This window comes from Camelus ferus, chromosome 6, assembly GCF_009834535.1.
Source record: "Camelus ferus isolate YT-003-E chromosome 6, BCGSAC_Cfer_1.0, whole genome shotgun sequence".
Classification (NCBI taxonomy): domain Eukaryota; kingdom Metazoa; phylum Chordata; class Mammalia; order Artiodactyla; family Camelidae; genus Camelus; species Camelus ferus.
In genome coordinates this window covers 10,749,610-10,772,721 of record NC_045701.1, presented here as the reverse complement: position 1 = coordinate 10,772,721, position 23,112 = coordinate 10,749,610, and the positions used below count along the sequence as shown (strand labels likewise).

The following is a 23,112-nucleotide window of genomic DNA, read 5'->3' as shown; positions in this document are numbered from 1 at the left end:
AACATCGCCACAAAATGCACGGAAGACCAAGGAAACAGCCTTCGGAGAGAAAAGCCTGCAGCAGGCTAGGGGCGAACAGGCCCTGGGAGGCGAGGCCGGGAGGCGGCTGAGGCGGCCCCGGCCTCCCGCACCCAGCCAGCCGCCGCGTCGCGCCGGGATCCCTCCCCCGCCGGGGCCGGCGCAAGATGGCGGTCCGGCCGCCGCCGCCGTCGCGCAGCCGGTCCCCTCCCCCGCGCCCTGGGTGCTCTCGGCGACCCGCGCCAGCCTCGACACCCCCAGCCCGGCGCCCCCGGAGCGAGGCGGCGCAGGCCGCGCGGGAGGGCCTCTGCCTGCTGCAGCGCGGGGCGGGCGGGGGCGGGCGGGGGCGGGGGGCGCTTACCGTGAGCGGAGCGGATCGGCCTGACTGGGGCCCTGAGGAGGAGGAGAAAGAGGAGGAGGAAAAGGAGGAGCACGAAAAACTACACGGCGGCGACGGCAGCGGCTCCCATTGCGGAGCAGGCAGCTGAGCCGTGGGCGGGGGGGGGGGGGGGTCTCTTGGAGCCGGCGCGCTGCCTCATGGGTAGGCTCCGGGTCAGCCTCCGCGTGTCCGGACTCCCTGTCTTCTCGCCAACGCGGGAGGCGGGCGCGGGCATGTGCGCCGCGTCGCGGGCCCTCGAAGGCCCCGGCGCCCCGCCACGCGCCGCACGCGGCCGAGGGCCAGGGTCCTGGCCGGACCCGGCGCCGCTGTGAGGGCCGTCTGCTCGCCCGCCAGCAACCCCGAAATCGGGGCCGCAACGAATCTGAAGGCGTGGAAACGCGAGTTCCGGGGCCTCCCTGTCTTTAACAACTAGTTCTCCACAGGCTTGGAACGTAAGGTCTAGGAAGAGAGGAGCCATGAAAAAGAAATGCTGTACCTGAGCGGCAAAGACATACACCGGATGAGAAAAATAAGTGGAGACGTTTCTTTTTATAATTGGCTGATTTTGCCAAATTTGTTTCAAACATGCGATTTTGCTTATGTCTCCTTTAATTTTTAACTGCCATATGGATGCCTGTAATAACTTTAAAAAAAAAAAACGAAAATATAAGTGCACTTACTAGAACACTCGCTAAGATACTGCCTGCATAAATACTTGCTAAACACTGTATTCTGATCTGTGAGGAAAGTTTCCTCTACCAGTTGTCCTCATGAGGTCGAAGTGGTCTAGCTCTCGAGTGACCTGGATTTGAAATCTTGCCTTGTTAAGCCCTTAGTACACACCAATCACTGCACTTACCGTTCAATCGCTAGATCGTACTAATTATTCCTGCCTATTTTAATTAGTTTCTTTTTTCTCAACCAGACTGCCCCCAGCTTTTCCAGGGTTTATCATTACAGTTGTTTCCTTATTAATTACCACTCCCAGATCAATCTTCCCCAAAGGCCACTTGAATTAGCTCTAGAAACCTGGAATGTCTACAGATGACCATGACCTTCTCTTCTCCCAGCTGGGCCAGGGAAAGTAGCCAGCTTTCCCTTTTTTGTTGGCGCTGAAAATAAGCTTTATAGGAAAAGACAAAGAATAATCAAAATAACAAACATGGAAAGCTAGAAGTTCAAAAATCTTGGAGCATTCTAAAGTCAACTGTATTTCAAATATAGTTCCTAATGGCTAGCAAAGCACGTTACAATATGAAAGTGAACTTAAGATTTCACTCTATATTCTACAGTCTGGTCCTCAGTTTGCAGAGACAGAGTTGTTAGCCCCCAGAGCTAATTTAAATCCATTGGGATGATTCATACCAACCAAACTTACTAGAAACTGATATATAAACCAAAAAACCAATTTATTCTCTCCCCCCACCCCACACCATGAAAAACATAACTGCCACGAAGACCAGAAAATTCTGTACACATTTTCACTCAAAAGGAACATTTACACAAGAGGCCAAATTTTGAAGGATGTCTGGTGAGTATGAAATCAACACAGAGAAAATAAATTGGATAATTTATTTGACTACTCCATCCTCAAAACTCCTCCTTTGGCTTCTAAAACACAACTGCCTTGATTCTTTTGACATACTGTCCACACCTTCCCATCATTTTTTAAGTGCTTCTCTTCCTGACGTTGTATTTTCTGCCCCTTTGTAATCTGTACAGACTAAGAATCATCACAGTACTCATTCTCCTTAAGTGAGATCATGTGCCACCCTTCCCTAACTGAAATGGATGTAGGTGATTTTCCAGATTCTATTCCACAAGTCTATTGTGTTCACCAACATTTGGCTGAACCACCACCTCCCTCTCAAACTCCAAGAATAATCCAACCAGCATAAAACTATCAGAATTACCCTCATCTCCCTTTGAACCAGTTTATGTTTCAGAAACCAATCAGAGTGAAGACCAGGATTTTTGTTTGGGCAGAAGAGAGGTTCTTTCTTTCTCTGGATGATATGGTATTACAGTGTGAATACTGGAAGAGTTACCACCTTTTTCGTGTGTGTGCTACTGAGAGCCAACTGAGAATAAAACTAACATGGATGAAGAAGGGCTGGATGAATCAATCATAAGAAAAGGAAGTAAAACCCTGAGAGCATCATAAACCTCCAAATCAAACCCAACCTGAACCCCATGCTACTGCTAGACTTTTCTGTTATATGAGCTAGTAAACTCCCTTTTCTGTTTAAGTTGAAGGAGTCTAGAATAAGCCACTGTAGCTTAAAAATTATTTTTAGCCAAAGGCATTTGAGTTCCTGAAGTCCTTTATTTGCCTCAAAGCAGAGCCTCCCAAAAGAACTCAATTGTCATAAATCTCCTCCCAGGGAGCAACCAGGGAAGATTGTCTTATCACTACAGACTATGAGAATTGTTACCACACCTAAACAGACATCTTCGCAAAACTATCACATCTCCCCTCTTCTCTTGGCCCATTTATCTTTCCTAAAAGTCATTTGTTTTCCCATAAATGCCCTCTCTCCTCTGCCCTGCTTCTAAGAAGTCATTTGTTTTCACATGAGTGCCTTTCTCCCCCTCCCCTTCATCTATTAAAATAGTATATATGCCCCAAATTCTTACCACCACTTTGAGTGACATTTTTTTTTTGTGAACTCCCCTACATAATTTGTGAGTAAAATCTGTCTTTTCCCTTGCTAACCTGTCTTTTGTCAGTTTAATTTGCAGGCCCCCCAAAACTAAATCTAAGAGGGTGGAAAAAAAGTTTTTCTTCCCTGACAAAGCCAATTTGAGTTTGGTTTTCTGTTATCTGCAACTGAAAGCATCCTAACTGCAGAGACAATGATAAATATTCACCATATTGTTTTCCTCTTGTGTACCCAGGAAATCCACATTTCCTGGCTCCCTTACTTCTACATCATGCCATGTGACTGTTTTTGGCCAGTGGAATATAGACAGAAGCATTGATTGCCTAATCAAGCCTGACCCTTGAAACCTCCAGTAATTTATAGCTCCTTTTTGTTTTTCAACATTGGTCAGCCAGATACAGAAAACTCTGAGGAGCTAAGGAATGGCAGCAACAGTAGGTGGAAGGATCCTGGGTCTTTTAATAATTGCACAGGAAACATTCATTCACTGATCCTCATTGTACAGATTAGAGAAAAACATAAGCTTATTGGGTTAGGATTTGAGGGTTGTTTGTTATAACAGTAACAATTACCTACCCTGATTAATAATAGAAATGGTAGCCTATTATGACAAAAAATCTAAAATACGTGGCATGAATTTAGAGAGTCATGTAGGAATTAATGAAACATGTAGTAGGCTAAACAGCTCTAGATTTGTGTCAGGCAGTGGCTAAACTGCTGCCTACAATACTTTAGAAAGCAGATGAGAACAAACACATAATTTGTAGCTCCAAGGGAAGAGTTCAGAAAGCAATATTAACAGTGGATGTTGGTGATTTTTGAAGTGATTAGTAGGGTATTACCAGAAAGAGATTAGTGTAGAAGAGAATTAACCAGTTTACAAACAGAAATGAAAGGGAATAGAGAGAGTCCAGCATTGGGGGGCCTTGGAGGGTTTGAAAACACAATACTTCCACATTCCAGAGAGAAAGAGATATGATTTTAAAAGCTTTGAGCAAGGACACCACAGTAGGATTTGAACAAAATGACTCAGCCCTTAGGAAAAGATCAGATTACACATGTTTACTTTCAGATAGCACCTCTTGTTTCAGATAGCCTCAAAGTAGCAGCCATTATTTTTTATCTCCAGCTTCATGGAGATATAATTGACAAAATTATATATACTGAAAATGTACAATGTGATGATTTGATATACATATCCATTGTGAAATGATTACCGCAATCAGGTTAATTAACACATCCATGACCTCACATAGTTACTTCATGTGTAGGGGATGGGGTGAGGGGCAGAGAGGGTGAGAAAGCTTAAAATCTACTCTCTTAGAAAATTTCAAATATAGAATACAGTATTATGCTGAACATTAGATCTCCAGAACTTACTCATCTTATAATTGAAAACTTGTACCCTTTAACCAGCATCTCTTCTAAGCAACAGCATTTAAATTGAGAGAAAGAGAGATTTGCTCAAGAAAGCAGAAAAATAATGGAGCTTTTAGAACTATGTCTCTAGAGGGAATATTGTTGGTGCTTCTGCAATTACTCTTGGATATCTATCCATCTTTTGGGGGGTGCTCACTTTGCCCCAAGTTTCATTGCACTTTTACATCCAGCAGCCAAGATCTGCAGCTCTTTTTCAGAGGACTGTGCTTGGGCCACTGGAGCTACTTTGCCTGCCTTTGCAGAGACTGGAAGTACCTGGGAAATTACCCTGGTAAATGTCCCTCGGGGCCAGATCTTAACCAAGGGCTGATAAAAATGCAGGAGTGTGAAAGCCTTAATTCCCCTGTCTTGGGTGGGAACTGCTCTGAGGCATGATTTACACTCCAGAATTCTCCCATAGGATCAGGCTGAAGCTACCTCTGTAGCTTTTTATCTAAAATTGTATCCTTGCTTATGTGCATGTTAAGCTATTACCCTAGATCCAAAGCCACCCTTCTTAATTCAGCTTTGTGATGCTGGGGGCTGGGCATCTGCAAACCAATTTTGTGCTTTGCCAACTGCTCCCTGTTATGTTCTGCCAACAGAGGACACTGAAGGAGACTGCAGGGCTGGAAGAGGAAGAAGGGCCTTGCCCCTTCCTGTTTATTTCTGTTTGCTTTATTTTCCTGTCATGAGGTATCCACAACTTTTCATGAGTCCTAGCAGCAAAAATTCATTCCAGTAGCAAAGGCTGTATCCAGTTTATAGTTTTCCCAACACTTGTAGAACTAGTCTCCTTGTACCCCCAGGCAGATAGCAACACCAGCCATCATCACCCCCTCCAACACCAGTCACTATCACCCTCTCCTGGTTCCCAGCTCTATGGCATCTCTCCTCCAAGATTAGACTCCAGCACCAGCTAAGCAGTGCCCCTTTCTCAGAGGTCTGAATTTCAGCTCCATGGAGCCATTCCTCCAAGCTTCTAAGTGTTTGTTATGAACTGCATATATGTGTCTCCCCAAAATTTATATGTTGAAACCCTAATCTCCAGTGTGACAGTATTTGGAGATAGGGCCTTTGGGGAGTGCCTCTCTCCTCTCCTGTCCTCCTCCTCCTCCCCTTCCACTTTTCTACTTTCCCTCTGTCTCTCTGTCTCTCTGTCTCTCTCTCTCAATACAACAAGAAGACAGCTGTCTACAAGCCAGGAAGCAGGTCCTCATCAGATACCAGATCTGCCACACCTTGATCTTTGACTTCCCGGCCTCCAGAACTGTGAGAAATAAATGTATGTTGTTTAAATCACCCCGTCTGTGGTATCTGTGTGATAGAAGCTTCAACTGACTGAGACAGTGTTAGTCATTCATCTTCTCTTTGTTCCCTCAGCCCTAGAGGTGGTCGCCACATCCTGTAGTTGCTACATCCATAATATTTAATGTTCCTTTTTTGCCTTAAACAGTTCTTTATTTTAAATTCTCTTTGTTAAAATAACGAGTATGCTTCTGTCTCCTAACGGGATCCTGAGTGGCACACTTGGCTTCCTCTTCTCCCTTGTTCTGCTGTTTCTATTCCCATGCAATGCTCTTAATGAGCCATTGTTCACATTCTCACATGTTTACTGTCTTTTATAAAAGTAACAGTCTGCAACAATTGAAAAGTTTTTTTTAAAAAATGGTCCTTTGCTACAGATAGTTTAAAAGGCTGTATTCCAACATCACTTCTAGTCCAGCCTCTAAAACCACTTAAGATTCTTCCAAGATCTTTCTGTTCATCAGTTGGTACAGAGGACCCACCGGAGTATTTTGAATCCCTAAAATGTGGAGGTACTGGGTACAAGTAACCTGGAATTTCTGAATGACTGATGGAACAGAAACACCTCCTCCACCAAACACATCAGTCTACACTAGACCATGAGGTTAAGTAGGAAATAAACCTTAATATTTTAAGTCTCAGAGATTTGGGGGTTATTAGTTTGATTAGATAATGTTAGTTACACAGTTACATTGTTACTGAATTTTCCTAGGACATTGACTTTTATTTCTATACTCATGATTCCTGAATTTATATCTTCAAAGCAGCAGAGTCATATGTCTTACCACACACTCAACATTTTGGATGTCCGACAGGAACCAAAAAAATCAACATTCCTAAAACTTAATTCATTATGCTCCCTCTCTTTTTCCTTATCTTTCCATTTTGTTGAACCATATCACCATCCTTCCAGTTGTCCAACCCTACAACCTAGGAGTAACCCTCAGCTTCTCCTTCTCTAGTGTCCACCATAACCAATCAACCCTGTACCAAGTTTTGAAGATTCTACCTTCTTTACTTTCCAACCCTTTCCCTATTCTTGATTTCTAGTTCCTCTATTCTTTCTCACTTGAGTGAGAAAAATCTATTGTATACTCCCAGATTAATTCCTTCCTGTGTCATAAAAACCTTTCTCTAAAAAGCAAATCTAAGTATGTAACATTCATGCTTTAAAAATACATCAATTTTTTATAGTCCTTAAGATAAAATCCATGTTCCTTCACATGGTGTGCTAGATAATATGGATTGGCTACCTGAATCACTATTCCACTTTCCTTCTAATGGAGATGATGGAAAGATAAAAACTGTATTCCTCACATGCCTTGCCACTAGAGTTCTAGGTGTAGTAGGTTCTCCCAACTTGATGCATCTGCACCAAATTTGGAAAACTATGAGGTAGAAGCCATCTTTTCTTACTGGAGCTTCTAGTGGTGAGCAAGGTTATGAAGAGATGACTGTTAGCAGCAATTGCAGTAGCTAAGTTCTCGTGTCTATTCACCAGCCCCACATATGAGAGGCAATTGAGGCAACATCAGTGGCAGCAGCAGCAGCAGCTTCCTGAACCCTGGATCTCAGCTGTGAAATCACAGCAGCCCCCTGACTTCGATTCCTCCAGCCCTTCTGCTAATACTGCTTGTTCCTGCATTAAATACCTTTCTATCAGAAAGACCTAAAGTCGTTTCTATTTCCTACACAGCAACCTGAACTATTAACATGACGTACAAGGTTTTTCATGATCTATCCCCATTTTCTCTCACTTAATCTCACCGCCATTTCATACGCATCCGTTCCTGTACATTGCAGCTGAGCCGTGTGGAACCACTTGCAGATTCTCAAACATACCATGTTTTCCTTATTCATGCTAACCTCCAACTTTCTAACTCCTACTTATTCTTTAAGATTTAGTTTGAACCTTACCTATTCTGGGAAACCTTCCTTGCTGTCTCTGCCCTTATCTGCCAGCTTGTAATCAAAACTTCTCATTCCTTTTTTGCTACCTAGCACCTGAGTCCCCTATGTTTGAGATATTCCCCATTCTTATGGGACAGAGGCTTCCACCTCCACAGAAACTGAAAATGTCAGCTACTTGCTTTTCCATTTCTCTTGTAGTTGGAGAATGTGCACATGATCTAGGATCTACTAATCAGATATATCTCCCTTAGATTACAAATTAGAAGCTAATGGGATGAAAAAGCATGGATTTTTATTTATTTTTTATTTTTTTGGCAGAACTCTGGCAATGTGTAGCAGTAGGGAAGGCAACTAAAACAGTTCTAGAGACAACAGTGCCAGAAATTGTAGCAACAGTGGTGTGGACGGTTTGAGCTGGAGTGTCTGTGCTAGTTCCTCTCCAGCCTAGTTCTGTGTGATTTTGAAAGTTGTTCCTGAATGCATGGTCTCTGAGACTGGTTTTTAAGAGACTTTATGTACTAACCGTTCCAAGAGACTTTATATACTAACCAATAGCTCTTTAATAAATTCCTTTTCTGTTTAAGTAAGCCAGAGTCTGTTTCTATTGTTTACAACCAAGAACTCTGATTGATATAATATCCTTTCTGCTCTCTCCCACTGCACTTCATATGTGTGAGTGAGTTGGATTACTGTTTAGCAAATACTTCCTCCTGTATGCTCAAACTACACCCTCCTGCTTCATTGGTGTTAGGCTTAATCTTATGTTTTTCTTTGGCCAATGGGATGACAGCATTTGTAATTCAAACAGAGGCTTGAAACAGGCTTTAGTGTTTGAGTTTGCCCTTCTGTGCTCCAATGAAGAGAAAAGCAATGATGAGAAGTGTGGCTGGTGGTTATTCAGCCTGGGACTCAGAGTGGACACACGGAGCAGACCACATACCTTAAGCAGTCACTGGTCCAAAGACAAGGGACTCATGGAGATGCCCTCTACTGAATCTTCATTGTAGAGCTCAGACCCTGGAGCCCAGAGTCTTACCTAGCCATCCACAGAACTGTGAGCAAGAGAATAAGCTTGCTATTTTGAGTCACTGGACTCTTTCTTTTTCCTTTTTTTACTGAGGTATAATTGACATATAACCATATATTAGTTCAAGTATACAATGTAATGACTTTTTGATATTTGTATTTATTGTGAAATAATCACCCCAATAAATCTAGTTAATATCTGTCCTCATACACAGTTATAAAAATTTTTTCTTGCTATGAAAACTTTCAAGATTTACTATCTTAGCAACTTTCAAATATGCAATACAGCATTAATAACTATAGTGGCCATGCTGTACATTACATCCCTGTGGCTTACTTATCTTATAACTGGAAGCTTGTACCTTTTGACTCCCTTCACTCATTTCTCTCCCCCGTTGTCTCCACCCCCACCAGCCACTTCTGGCAACCACCAACCTGTTCTCTGTATCTATCAGCTTGGTTTTTAGTTTGGGGTTTGTTTGCTTGTTTAAGATTCCATATATAAGTGAAATCATACAGTATTTGTCTTTCTCTGACTTAGTTCACTCAGCATAATGCCCTCAAGGACCATCTATATTGTTGCATATGGCAAGTTTCATCCTTTTTAAAGGCAGAATAATATTCCCATGTGTGTGAATATATATGTATTTTTTAACCCATTCATCCATCAGTGGACACTTAGGTTGTTTCCATACTTTGGTAATTGTGAATAATGCTGCAATGAACATGGGGGTGCAGATATCTCTTCAAAATAGTGATATCATTTCTTTCAAATATTAATACCCAGAAGTGGAATTGTTATATAGTTCATATAGTAGTTCTATTTTTAATTATTGGAGGAACTTTCAACTGTTTTCCATAGTGGCTGCAACATGTACATTCCCATCAACAGTGCATAAAGTTTCCCTCTTCTCCACACTCTGGTCAACACTTGTCATTTCTCATCTTTTCAGTAACAGTCGTTCTAGAAGGCATAAGGTAGTATCTCATTGTAGGTTTGATTTGCATTTCCCTAGTGATTAGTGATGCTGAGCTTCTTTTCATGTACTTGTTTGCCTCCTGTATGTCTTCTTTGGTAAAATGCCTATTCAGATCCTCTGTTCATTTTTAAATTGGATTGCTTGATTTTTTGCTATTGAATTATTTGAGTTCTTTTTTATATTTTGGATAGTAAACCCTTATCAGATATATAATTTGCAAATGTTTCCTCCATTCTAAGTCAGTTCATTCTTATGCAGCATTCCATCTATAGCTGACTAATGGAGTGTGTAATTATTAATAGTTATAGTAATAGTCAGCCTACAGTGTAATTATTGGTTTACTTGTCTGTTGCTCTGTTGCTTTCTACTAAACTGTAAGCTTGCTGAGGGTGAAAACTGTGTCTTATTGGTCTTTATGTTTTAAGTGATTATCACAAAACCTATACCAAGCATCAACAAATGTTTAATGAATGAATAAACAGATAAATAAATGAATGGCAAGCATCCTAAAAAATTGCAATTTTGGGGTCTTTTACCACTACAGAATGTTGCCTTGCAAAACAACACTTCTTTATCAAAGGATTTCCTTTTCAGTCAAAATATAGTCAAATTGATTCTATTAAGCTGGATTGAATTACTGCATGGCAATACAACCATTCTTTCCTGAGACTACTCTCTTTCTATCTTACTTAGGGTTTTGATGCTCCTGAACACAGGACCAGCTCATAATAATGTTCAATGAATTTCACTTCAATTCATTTCTTTCCAAAACTCCTTAGTTATAAATTTATACACAAACTCTCCTACTACTTCTATATGTAGTTGGTTACTTACATTAAGGATGAATTCTACTAGTTTCATTTTCAAATATCAATTTTCTTATTTTCAAATTTGGGCTTATTTGGTAGTATCTCTCCATAACTCACATGCACCAAATACCTAAACCATAGCTGAGATATAATAAAAATCCATTAAAATGGATTTGACCTTTGTTATATTAATAGTTACCTGTATACATAAAGTTTGATGCAATCATTTTGACTAGGGGGCATTTTGGTATAGACTAAAATAGAAAGTCATATCCTTTTTTTTATTTTGACAAAATATACAAAATGATTTTTCTCGTATAATTACTGACATCAGTTGGAATAAAGATCAGGAATGGGATGAGGTTCAGAGATGAAGTGAGTATAAGGAATGAGGTGCAGACACCAAAAGTGAGTTTATATTTTGTCATGACCATGACCATTTTGATGAGTCTGTAACAAATATATCAAAGGGGCAACGTCAAAAAAAAAAAACAAAAAAAAACCAGTTCAAACTATGCATATGTCCTGTTTCCATGACTAAGTTGAAGTCCTAAAGCAGTGTTAGGGTGCTGGATATAAATAGACAGATATATTTCTCTAATTATTGTAAGTGATAATATTTGTAAGTGATAATCAGGTAGAACTACATAGGATAACCCATAAATCTGTTGACTGAGTACACATGAACAGCATCTACTCATCAAATAAAGATATAACACATATCCAAAATATTCAATGATATAGACAGTCACAGTTATGCATGATAATGAAAGATAAATGACAAAGAGTTCACAAAAATGATAATCTTTATTATTTCCTTCCTCTTGCTAACTTTGGGCTTAGTTTGTTCTTTTTTAGTTTCTTGAGCTTTAAAGTTGGGGTGTTTATAAACAACAAGGTCCTACTGTATATAGCACATGGCACAATATTCAATGGCTTGTAGTAACCTGTAATGAAAAAGAATATGTATATATAATGTGAATAACTGAATCACTATGCTGTACACTGGAAACTAATAACAACATTGTAAAACAACTATACTTCAATTTTTAAAAATGGGAAAGAAAGAAACAAAGTTAGGATGTTTATTAGAGGTCTTTTTTTTCTTGATGCATGCATTTATCACTGCAAGCGTCTTTCCTCTTAGAACTTCTTTTGTTGTATCCCATAAGTTTTGATATGTTGTGTTTCCATCATCATTTGCATCATTTTTTATTCCCCTTTTGATTTCTTCTGTGATCCATTGGTTGGTTGTTCAGGAGTGTGTTGTTTAATTTTTATGTGGTTGTGAATGTTCCAGCTTTCCTCCTATTGTTGATTTCTAGTTTCATACCATTGTGGTTGGAAAAGACATTTGCTGTAATTTCAGTCTTCTTAAATTTGCTAAGTCTTGTTCTGTGGCCTGACGTATGACATATCCTGTAGAACGACCTGTGTGCTCTTAAGAAGAATATATTCTGCTGCTGTTGGATGGAACATTGTTCATGTGTCTCTTGGGCCCAGTTAGTCTACAGTGTTGTTCAAATCCACTATTTCCTTATTGATTCTCTTTCTGATCTATCCATCGTGAAGAGCGGTATACTGAAGTCCTCAATTATTATTATATTGTTGTTTACTTCTCCTTTTAAAAGTGAACCAGTTTCTTAGGAAAGCAAAATTATGCTCGAATTCAAACCAGAAATTAATTTCTTTATTGAGTCATCATAGGCAAGATTCTATAATATGATATGTCTTAATCTGGAAGTAGATTTCAGTGCATCTGGAGAAATTGATGAATTACAAATCCTTTAGGCAGTCCTTCTAAGCATGTCTTTAATCTGAGTTTCTGAAAAATAGTGAACAACTCCTAATTTAAGATTAACCCACTGAGAGCTATTCATTGTCACTAATTAAGTACAGAGCCTTACGTTAAAATAATCAGCAGAGCTAGGGGATAGCATGGACATTTTCTGGTGACTACTAAAACACACAGAAAGCTGTCTGTATAGAAAGTGACTCTACCTGGTACTTGGAGTTGCACCAAAGAAATAAAGTACTACAAATGAGGATGAGACTGTCTTCTGAAACGAATTTGTGTCCCTTCTAAGCTACAGACAAATGGATAACTGATGTTCTAGAGTTCCACACCACAAGCATTGCAGTAATAATTTTGGTCTGGAAAATGGTAAATACCACCACTGCACTTTGCCATTACAATATTTTTATACTAAAATATCTATAGAGCATCAAGATGTTAAGTACTGTTAATTTCTTATTATGGAATAGCCCCTGAAACTTGCCTGTCTTTTGAATATAATATTGGCCTAAGATGGCTAGAGTTGCAACTTAAGTATGAAAGTGTCATTTTAACTGACATATCTGATAAGCAACACATAGGGAAGCTTCTAATTTTCAGAGCAATAGGAAGCAGTATTTTTTAAATGAAAAAGCCCATGCTGCAAACACATGAAAGCTATAGTGAGATGGCCAAATCATTTGAAGTGAGGTTCTTCATTCGTTCTGGAACATCCTTGGTCACGATTTCTTCAAGTATTGCCTCTGTTCCATTCTTTTCTTCTTCTCCTTTTGGAACTCTGATTAAATGAATCTTAAATTTCCTGGTCTCTACGTTTCCTAACTTTTCATCTATATTTCCTATCTTTTTTGTCTATCTATGCTTCATTCTGCATAATTTATTTTAAAATATCTTCTAATTTGATGTTATACTTATTCACTCATTCTGAAATGTCACATATTGTATTCATTTCTGTACAGTACTGTTGGTTCTTTTTCAAATCTGATCAGTCACTTTTTAAAGTATTCAGATATTTTCTTTTTTTTTTTTTTCTTTTCTGTGGTAGTGATTTCCACTAATCTGTCTTCTAGCTCACTGATCCATTCTTCTGCCTCATTTAGTATATTCTTGGTTCCTTCTAGTCTGTTGTTCATTTCAATAATTGTATTCTTCAACTCTGGGTATTCTTTATATTTTCTAACTCTTTGCTAAAAACTTCCCTCTGTGTATCTATACTCCTCCTGAGTTCTCTGAACATCTTCACCATCATTACTCTAAACTCTTTCTTGGCTAGATTGCCTGTCTCCTCATCACTTATTTCTTCTTCTGGGATTTTATCTTGTGCCTTGGCCTGAGAGATATCCCTCTTCTGCCTCACATTGTCTACTTTCTATTTGTATTTTTAGGTAGATTAGTTATGTTTCCCAACCTTGGAGAAGTGGCCTTCTGTGGGAAACATCTTATGCATCCCAGCAGTATACTCCTCTCTTGTAACCCAAGGGCCAGAGTCCAGCTGGTCCCAGTGTAGAGTCTGGCCTGTGTTTGTGGCTTTGGTATTGTTGTTTTCTTACTTCTGGTATCTGACCTTGGTGGATGAGCCTGGACTAGACACATATGCAGATTCCATGGCAGGAGGAGTCGGTGCCTCCCCACTGCTGCGTAGAGTTTGGTCCCGGCCCTCTGGTGGGTAGGGGCATGCCTAGAGGTGGCTGCGGGCTCAGGAAGTCTGCTGATGATTGGGGCTGTGTCCCCACCCAGTATGTTATTTGGCCTGAGCACTTAAGCCTACAGCTTTTGGGTGGGGCCATGAATTGGTGGTAATGAACCAAGCAAGATGTCTGCCTCCAGGAAATCTTATGTAGATGAACACTCCCCAAATGTCTGCTACCAGCATTTCTGTCCCCAAGGTAAGCCACAGCCACCCCCCGCACCTCCCTGGGAGAACTTCCAAATCCAGCAGACAGGTCTGGCCCAGGTTCCTATGAAGTCACTGCCTCTGCCCTTGGCCCCAGCATGCACAATATTCTGTGTGCACTTCCCGAGAGAGAGAAGTCTCTGTTTCCCCCATTCCTGTGGGGCTCCTGGAGTTAAACCCCGTTGGCCTCCAAAGCAAGATGTGCTGGGGTCTCCTCCCAATGCCGGGATCCCAGGCTGAGAAGCCTGATGTGGGGCTTAGAACTCTCACTCCTGTGACTTAATTATTCTTCAGCTTGTGGGTTGCCCACTCGGGGGGCACAGGGCCCGATTATATCATGAACACGCCCCTCCTACCATCCTGCTGTGGTTCCCTCTTTATGTTTCCAGTTGAAGAGGATCTTTTTTGCTTGGTTCCAGTCTTTATTTCCAATGGGTGTTTAGTAGTTATCGTGGTCTTGTTGTAGTTGTTAGAAGCGGTGAGCTCGTGGTCCTACTACTGCGCCATCTTGACTGGAAACCGGGCTGAGATGGTTTCTATGCAGACCAAGGTGCTCCGCCGGCCCTCCTGCCACCAAGCAGCAGGTGCGCCTGGGTGAGGGGCAGTCCTAGTGATAGGCTGGGGGCTGGTATCATGGCAGGGCCGCTCCAGCCCCCATTCCCGCAGATCCCAAAAGTACTCAGATATTTTCAGTTTGATTTTTATTTCTTTAAATTAAAATAAGCCAGATTTTAAAAATAATCTCTGTCTGATAATTTCAATACCTGCTATGCTTTATTTCTGTAGTTTTCCTCATGGGATCTGTTCCTTCTGTGTGTGCGTATGTGTTTGTGTGTACATGTGCGTGCTTTATTGTGCACTACTTACTGTCCCTCAAATATTATAAAAAAGGATCCTTCAAGGTCTAGGATGAATGTACCTTCTTTCAGAGAGGAAAAATCCTCTTCTACCATTTCAGGACCAAATTACCCAAGTTCATAGCTCCACGTTCCCTAGACCATCTAAATCCAGATCTAAAATTCTTGGGGAGTGTAAGCTCATAGCCACAATCTCTCAGGGAGGAGTCTTCCCCCGTTCTATTCACATCTGTTCTTCTCGGTGCCAAGGCAATATTCCCTTCAGTCCACTGGATGTATGAGGGGGTAGAGATATTTCAGGGTTTCTTTTACTCCAAGGGTGCCTCTGCTTCAGAGCAGAAGGGGTCTTCTGTTAGGTTCCCCACCTTGACCAGGCCCTGGGTGTCAACTTCTGATTCCTCCATTCACGAGACTGCTAAAACCAAAGCCAAAATCTGCCCAGATGGACAAGTTCCTTCAGAATAAAAGCAGCTTCGATGCATCAGTAGGAAATAGATTCTCTTATTTTCTTAGATTTTGACTCATAATTTCCTTACTAGCTTGACAGCTATACATTGATTTTAAGGGAAGAAAAGTTAATATTTTCCCCAATATTTGTAAGTTCTTTGGTGGGATAAATGAGAATAGAAAGAGAGCATATAACTTTAAAAGTGGGATAAATGAGAATAGAAAGAGAGCATATAACCTTAAAAGTAGGAGAAGTTTTCCTTTCTATTAAAATCTGTGTCTGGTTTTGGTAACAGAGTACTGCTGGCCCCACAAAGTTGAGAAGTATTTCCACCTCTTGAGTTTTTTGGAAGGGTTTATGTAGAATTGGTATTATTTTCCTCCTTAAATATTTGGTAGAATTCACCAGGGAAACTACGTGGGCCTGGGGTTTTTTTTTTTTTTTGTGGGAATTTTTAGATTACAAATCCAATTTCTTTAATAGATATGCATATATATGTTTCTTCTTGGATGAGCTTTGGCAGTCTGTCTTTCAAGGAATCTGCCCGTTTCGTCTAAGTTGTCAGATTTATTGGCAAAAAGTTGTTCATAATATCCTTTTCATCCTTTTCTTTTAACATCTGAAGACTGTATTGACATCTCCTCTCTCATTCCAGACATGTTAATTTGTGTCTTCTCTCTTCCTTTTTCTAATCAGTCTGGCTAGAGGCTTATTAATTTTTTTAATTTTCCAGAGAAACCAACTTTTCATGGATTTCTTCTATTGTTTCTGTTTTCTATTTCTTCAATTTCCATTCTGGTCTGAATTATTTCCTTTCTCCTGCTTATTTTGGGTTTGACTTTCTCTTCTTTTTCCAGCTTCTTATGGTGAAAGCAGAGATCAGTAAACTGAGACTTTTCTTATTTCCTACATAAGAATTTAGTGCTATAAATTTCTATGTGTAGATTTAGTTGCATCTAACAAATTTGATTTGTTGTGTTTTCATTTTCATTCAGTTCAAAACACTTTTCTCCAGTTCAAATACCTCTTGATTTCTTCTTTGATACATAGATTATTTAGAAATGTGATATCTAGTTTCCAAATATTTGAGGGTTTCCCAGAGAGACTTTTGTTACTGAGTTCAAATTTTTTGGTTACTGGTCAGTTTTATAAATTAACAGACTTAATTTTTTAGAACAATTTTAAGTTTTCAGAAAAATTGGGCAGGAAGTAGAGTTCTCATATACCCCTTTTCCTTCTCCATCCCAGTTTCCCCTATTATTAACATCTTACATTAATGTGGTACGTTTGTTGCAATTGTCTGCAGTTTATAGTAGGGTTCATTCTGTGTTGTACAGCTGAGTTTTGACAAATGCATAATGCTATGCATCCACCAGTGTAGTATCAAACAGAGTCATTTCACTGCCCTGAAAATCCCCTGTGCTCCACCTCTTCATCCCTCCCTCCTCCAAGCCCTTGGCAGCCACTGATCTTTTTATTGTCTCTATAGCTTTCCCTTTTCCAGAATGTCATATAGTTGGAATCACAGAATACGGAGCCTTTTTAGGCTGGCTTATTTTGCTTAGCAATATGCATTTGAGATTCCATGGCTTCATAGCTAATTTCTTTTTATCACTGAATAATATTCCATTGTCTGGATGTACCACAGTTTGTTTATTCATTTACAGATTGAAGGATATTTCACTGCTTCTAGTTTTTGGCAACTATGATTAGAGCTGCAATAAACATTTATGTTCAGACTTTTGTATGGAGAAGTTTTTAAATCATTTAGATAAATAGGTAAGTATCTAGGACACTAAGAGTTTGATTCACTTGTCCAGGGACATATAGTTAGGTAATAACACAGCTAGAATTTAAACTAAAACAATAGGATCCAGAGTCTATATCCTTAACCGTTATGTTAAGCTGCCTTTCAACATGTGAACAAAGTAAGGGGGAGAGTTCACAGATGATGGAATGTGAGTCCAATCTTAGAAGAGGACTAAGAGTTGGATAAATAGGAGTGGGAAGAAACTTTCAATGTGTGGTACAGTGAAATGCTGCTTGGAAAAGTACAGTGTGGAATAGTGGTGATGGTGGCACAACAGTGTGAATTGCTTAATGCCAGCCACTGAATTGTAAACTCAAAATAGTTAAAATGGTAAATTTTATGTTATGTGTATTTTACTGAAAGTTTTAAAAAGTCTAGTGTACATGCTGGTTCATGAGTGTGGGGTAAATCAATCTGACTGAAGTTAAAGTTTTATTGGGAGAATAAAGGCAATGGAGTTGTGTATGTTAATTTAAAACAAAATCGGTATGAACTTTTAAATATAGTATAAGGTCTTGGGGAGTCATTGGAAATTTTGGAAGTGGAGACATGAAATCTGCAACCTCAAAGTGTTAAGCTGTGCTGCGTGAGAAATTTGCTGAAGTGGAGCAAGGCTGGAGGCAAGGGAACCAACTCAGCTCAGTCTAGGTGTGTTCACATGGGCTTTATCTCATTTCCTCCAACAGCAGTTTTACAAGGTGGGTATTATTGTTCCTATTCTGTAGTCAAGGAAGCTAAGATTTACTCATGTTCATAGTACTAGCATGTGGTAAAAGTACAGTAATTTGAAATCAGATCTCAACTTCAAATCTGGTGGGATGCATGGATAGAAGAATCACACAGACCTTTGCTTGAATCCTGGCTCTGCTGTACTAGTTATGTGGCTTTAGGAAGATTATTTAGCTTGTCTGAGCCTCAATTTTCTCAACTGTGAAAGTGTGATACAAACATTCATCTCCTAAGAATTAAATCTGTGTATACACATATAAGCTCTGTACATAGCACCCAAGAAGTGCTCAATAATTGTTCATTCACTTTCTTCCTCCTTAATTTCTGCTGCTTATCTGACATTTGTTTGCAGCATATATATGAATCATTAAATTATTTGTTGATTGCCTAATGATACTTAAAACTTTTTATTTGTAAATTTAGGGGGGTTGCATTGAAAAATGATAAATTTTCATACATTAATCTCTTTGAATAGTAGAAAAGCACATTTCACTAATTAAAGGCACAAAATTCTAAAGAAGAATTATGAACGTAGTTTGGAAACTCATGTACATATTTATTTAACACCATTTCATATCTTTAAGAAGGCTTTTGGAAACTTACTTAGAAAGCTGAAAAGTCCTTGAATACCAAGTGGTTTAACAGGAATTTTTTAATGAGTTAAGTGTAAATGAATCAAAAACACATGAATTCTATTTTCTGTAAATAACACATGGTTTTGAAAACTGAAAATGTACTTGGAAAAAGATGTCTCCTGTGCACAATTAAATTAAAACTCTTAAAAAATAATGTTCTCTCAAATGAGGCAAGCCCCATTATGATTCTAGAGTACTTTCACTTGAGGTTTTCTCTGTCCAGAAAGAAAATACTGACCACAGCATATCTTACATGTTTGATTTTGTGAGATAAAATTACTGCAGGATGGTATCCAAGGCTACATCTGGTGAGACTATTTTCACAATAGGTAGAATTAATCATTTTTGTTTTGGTGCAAGAGAGAAAGCAGTTGTTTTCATCAACACAAATTGTTTATATGGGAGCAACCTGAGGACCTCAGACTTGAGAACAGTGACAGTGGGAGTGAGGATGAGTGCTGGCGAAATGTGGCTCCGTGATTTCCCAACTAGAAGAATAATTTATTTTGTCAGAAGGGCAGGAAAACTACTCAGCTAAATTTTCATCAGGAAATTAAAACCTTTCACTAAGAATGCCAACTAATAAAAGTGTCTCCAAATATTTGTTACATTGTGCCTGTAACTTCTTATCTCTTTCTGTCCATCTCTCTCTCTCTCTCTTTTCTAAGAAGGAGATAGCTAACACGTTTGAGATCCAGATGAAGCAATCATAATTTTAATATTACCATTCTTCTGGTTGAAACCATCCAATTCCGTCTTTTGGTATTCAGAGCAGTTTCCACTCATTTGAAGTAGTGGACATTGCATTTATAATTGTCAGTCTTCCTTTCCCCTAAGATGGTGAAACTGACTACATTTTGTTGGACAGAATGAAAAACATACAGATAAAATTGCTTTAGAATAAAGCATATGTTTGTGCAAGTAAATGGACCCTAACGTATGACCAAATGAACATTGGTTAAAAGGACCAGAAGCACTAATGGAAGGATAGACATATAGATTAATGGAACAGAATTCAGAGTTCAGAGATAAACTCTCACATTTATAATCAATTGATTTTCAACAAGTGTGCCAAGACAATTCAATGGGAAAGGAAGTATTTTCAAAAAATGATTCTGGAACAACTGGATATCTACATGACAAAAAATAAAGTTAGACCCCTACCATATACCATGCACAAAATTTAACTCAAAATAGATCAAAGAGATGAATGGATCAAAGATCTGCTTGAATTAATCAAGGCTAAACTATAAAACCCTTAATGGAAAACATAGGCATAAATCTTCAAGATCTTAGATTTAGCAATGATTTCTTAGATATGACACCAAAAGCACAAGCAACAGAAGTGAAAAAATTAAGTGGACTTCATCAATATTAAAAACTTCTGTGCTTCAAAGGATATCATCGAGAAAGTAAAGAGATAACCCAGAGAAGAGAGAAAAATTTGTTAATCATATTTCTGATAAGGGATGTCTATCTAAAACATATGAAGAACTATTATACTCAATAATAAAAATACAAATAACCCAACTTAAAAGTTGGCAGAGGATCTGAATAGACATTTCTCTAAACAAAATATATAAATGGTCAATTAAGCATATGAAAAGGTGCTATCAGGGAAATGTAAATCCAAACCATTTCATAACTACTAGGATGATTATAATAAAAAAAAACACAGATCATAACAAGTGTTGACAAGGGTGTAGATTCATTAGAATCCTTACATTGGTGGGAATGCAAAATGATATAGTGTCTTTCAAAAACAATTTGGTCACTCTTCAAAAGTTTAAACACAGAGTTACCACATGGCCAGATGGCCCATTGGCTCCACTACTGAATATATAGCCGGGAAAAATGAAAACATATGTCCACACAAACACTTGCACATGGATGTTCATAGGAGCATTATTCTCTATAGGCAAAAAGTGGAAAAACCCCAAATGTCCATCAACTAATAGAATGGATAAAACAAGCATACCTAATTTTATTGTGCTTTGCTTTATTGCACTTCTCAGATAGTCCTTTGTTCAAAAATTGAAGGTTAGAAGCGACCTAAGTCAAGCAAGTCTATCAGCACCATTTTGCCAACAGCTTTTACTCACTTCATGTCTCTGTGTCACATTCTGTAATCCTCACAATATTTCAAACTTTTAAAATTATCATTGTGTTTGTTATGGTGATCTGTGATCAATGATCTGTGATGTTACGATTGTAATTGCTTGGGGGAGCCACGAACTGCACCCATATGAGACAGCAAACTTAATCAAAATCTAGGCCTCTTGCACCAAATAGTTAGCCATGTTGCTAATGTGAAGCATTGAAGGAAATTAAAATGCCACTCCGGTGAACATGTGAATGATAAGAAAGTGAAACAGCCTTATTTCTGATATGGAGGAAGTTTTAGTGGTCTAGACAGAAGATCAAACCAGCCACAACATTCTCTTCAACCAAAGCCTAATCCAGAGCAAGGCCCTAATTTTTTTCAAGTCTGTGAAGGCTCAGAGAGGTGAATAAGCTGCAGAAGAAAAGTCTGAAGCTAGCAGAGGTTGGTCCATGAGGTTTCAGGAAAGAAGCCGTCTCCATAACATACAAGTGCAAAGTGAAGCAGCAACTGCTGACATCGAAGCTGCAGCAAGTTATCCAGATCTTGCCAAGATCATTAATGAAGGTGCTACACTAAACCACAGATTTTCAATGCAGACAAAAACAGCTTTATACTGGAAGAAGATGCCAGCTAAGACTTCCATAGCTAAAGAGAAGTCAACGCCTGGCTTCAAAGCTTCAAAAAACAGGCGGACTCTCTTGTGAAGGGCAAATGCAGCCAGTGACTTTAAGATGAAGCCAATTCTCATTTGCCATTCCAAAAATCCTAGGGCCCTTAAGAATTATGCTCAATTTACTCTGCCTGTGCTCTATAAATGGAACAGCAAAGCCTGGATGACAGCACATCTATTTACAACATGGTTTACTGAATATTTTAAGCCCACTGTGGAGAACTACTGCTCAGAAAAAAAAGATTCCTTTCAAAATGTTACTGCTCATTACAAAGCACCTGGCCATCCAAGAGCTCTGATGGAGATGCACAATAGGATTCATGTTGTTTTCATGACTGCTAACACAGCATTCATTCTACAGCCCATGGATCAAGAAGTCATTTAAACTCTTGAGTCATATTCTTTAAGAAATACATTTTGTAAGTCTATAGCTTCCATAGATAGTGATTCCTCTGGTGGATCTGAGCAAAGTAAACTGAAAATCTGGAAATGATGCACTATTCTAGATGCTGTTAAGAACACTTGTGGTTCACGTGAAGAGGTCAAAATTTCAAAATACACATGAGTTTGGAAGAAGTTGATTCCAACCCACTTGGATGACTTTGACGGGTTCAAGGCTTCAGTGGAGGAAGTAACTGCAGATGTGATAGAAACAACAAGAGAACTAGAGTTAGAAGCGGAGCCTGAAAGTGGACTGAATTGCTGCAATCCCATAAGAAACTTTTAATGAATAAGGAGTTGCTTCTTATGGATGAGCAAAGCCAGGGGTTTTCTCATATGGGAACTACTCCTGGTGAAGAAGCTATGAAGACAGTTGAAATGACAAGAAAAGATTTAGAATATTACATAAACTCAGTTAATAAAGCAGTGGCAGGGCTTGAGAGGACTGACTCCAATTCTGAAAGAAGTTCTGTTGTAGGTAAAATGCTATCAAACAGCACTGCATGCGACAGAGAAACTGTTCAGGAAAGGAGGAGTCAACTGATGCAACGAACTTCATTGTTGTCTTATTTTAAGAAATTACCCCAGCCATCCCAGCCTTCAGCAGCCACCACCCTGAGTGAGTCAGCAGCTATTAACCCTGAGGTAAGACCCGTCACCAGCAAAAAGACTACAACTCACTAAAGGTTCAGATGATTCTTAGCATTTTTTTTTAGTAAAAAGGTGTTTTTAAATTAAGGTATGTACATTGTTTTTCAGACATAATACTATTGCACACTTACAGTGTAAAGATAACTTTTATATGTACTAGGAAACCAAAAAAGTTCCTGTGACTCATCTTACTGCAACTCCACTTTATTGCAGTGGTCTGGAACCACACTCGCAAAATCTCCAAGGTATGCCTATATATTCATACAATGCAGTATTATTTGGCAATAAAAAGAAATGAAGCACTGATACATGCTACAACATGGAAGAAACTTGAAAAGAAATTAAAATGATTGGTGGTATTTACATTATTTTTAGATACACCTGAACTGCTATCTGTGTATGTTGAGTTTCAGGTAAAAGGGATGAAAGGAGGAGGACAGATGGTCTGTAGAGGTCTGACTGTAACTGTCTTTTCTCTCTTTTGATTTTCTTTTTCTATTTCTCAGGGTACTGGTTAGAATATAAAACTAACTTCAACATTAATTATATAACATGTTAATTCATC

General features: G+C 39.1%; 1 protein-coding gene across 4 annotated transcripts in view; it reads right to left on the bottom strand.

The window, feature by feature from the left end:
- The window catches only part of ZNF280D (zinc finger protein 280D), a 248,542-nt gene that overhangs the window by 110,351 nt on the left and 115,079 nt on the right, over positions 1-23,112 (bottom strand). Inside the window, exon 1 of one of the 4 annotated variants that reach the window (XM_032481103.1) lies at positions 380-530. The exons of 2 other annotated variants lie outside the window; for them this stretch is intronic. The gene's annotated coding sequence lies outside the window, so the exon portion shown is untranslated. Of the gene's footprint in view, positions 1-379; positions 531-23,112 lie in introns of those variants that run through there. One more of the 4 variants, XM_032481104.1, reaches the window with a different exon arrangement.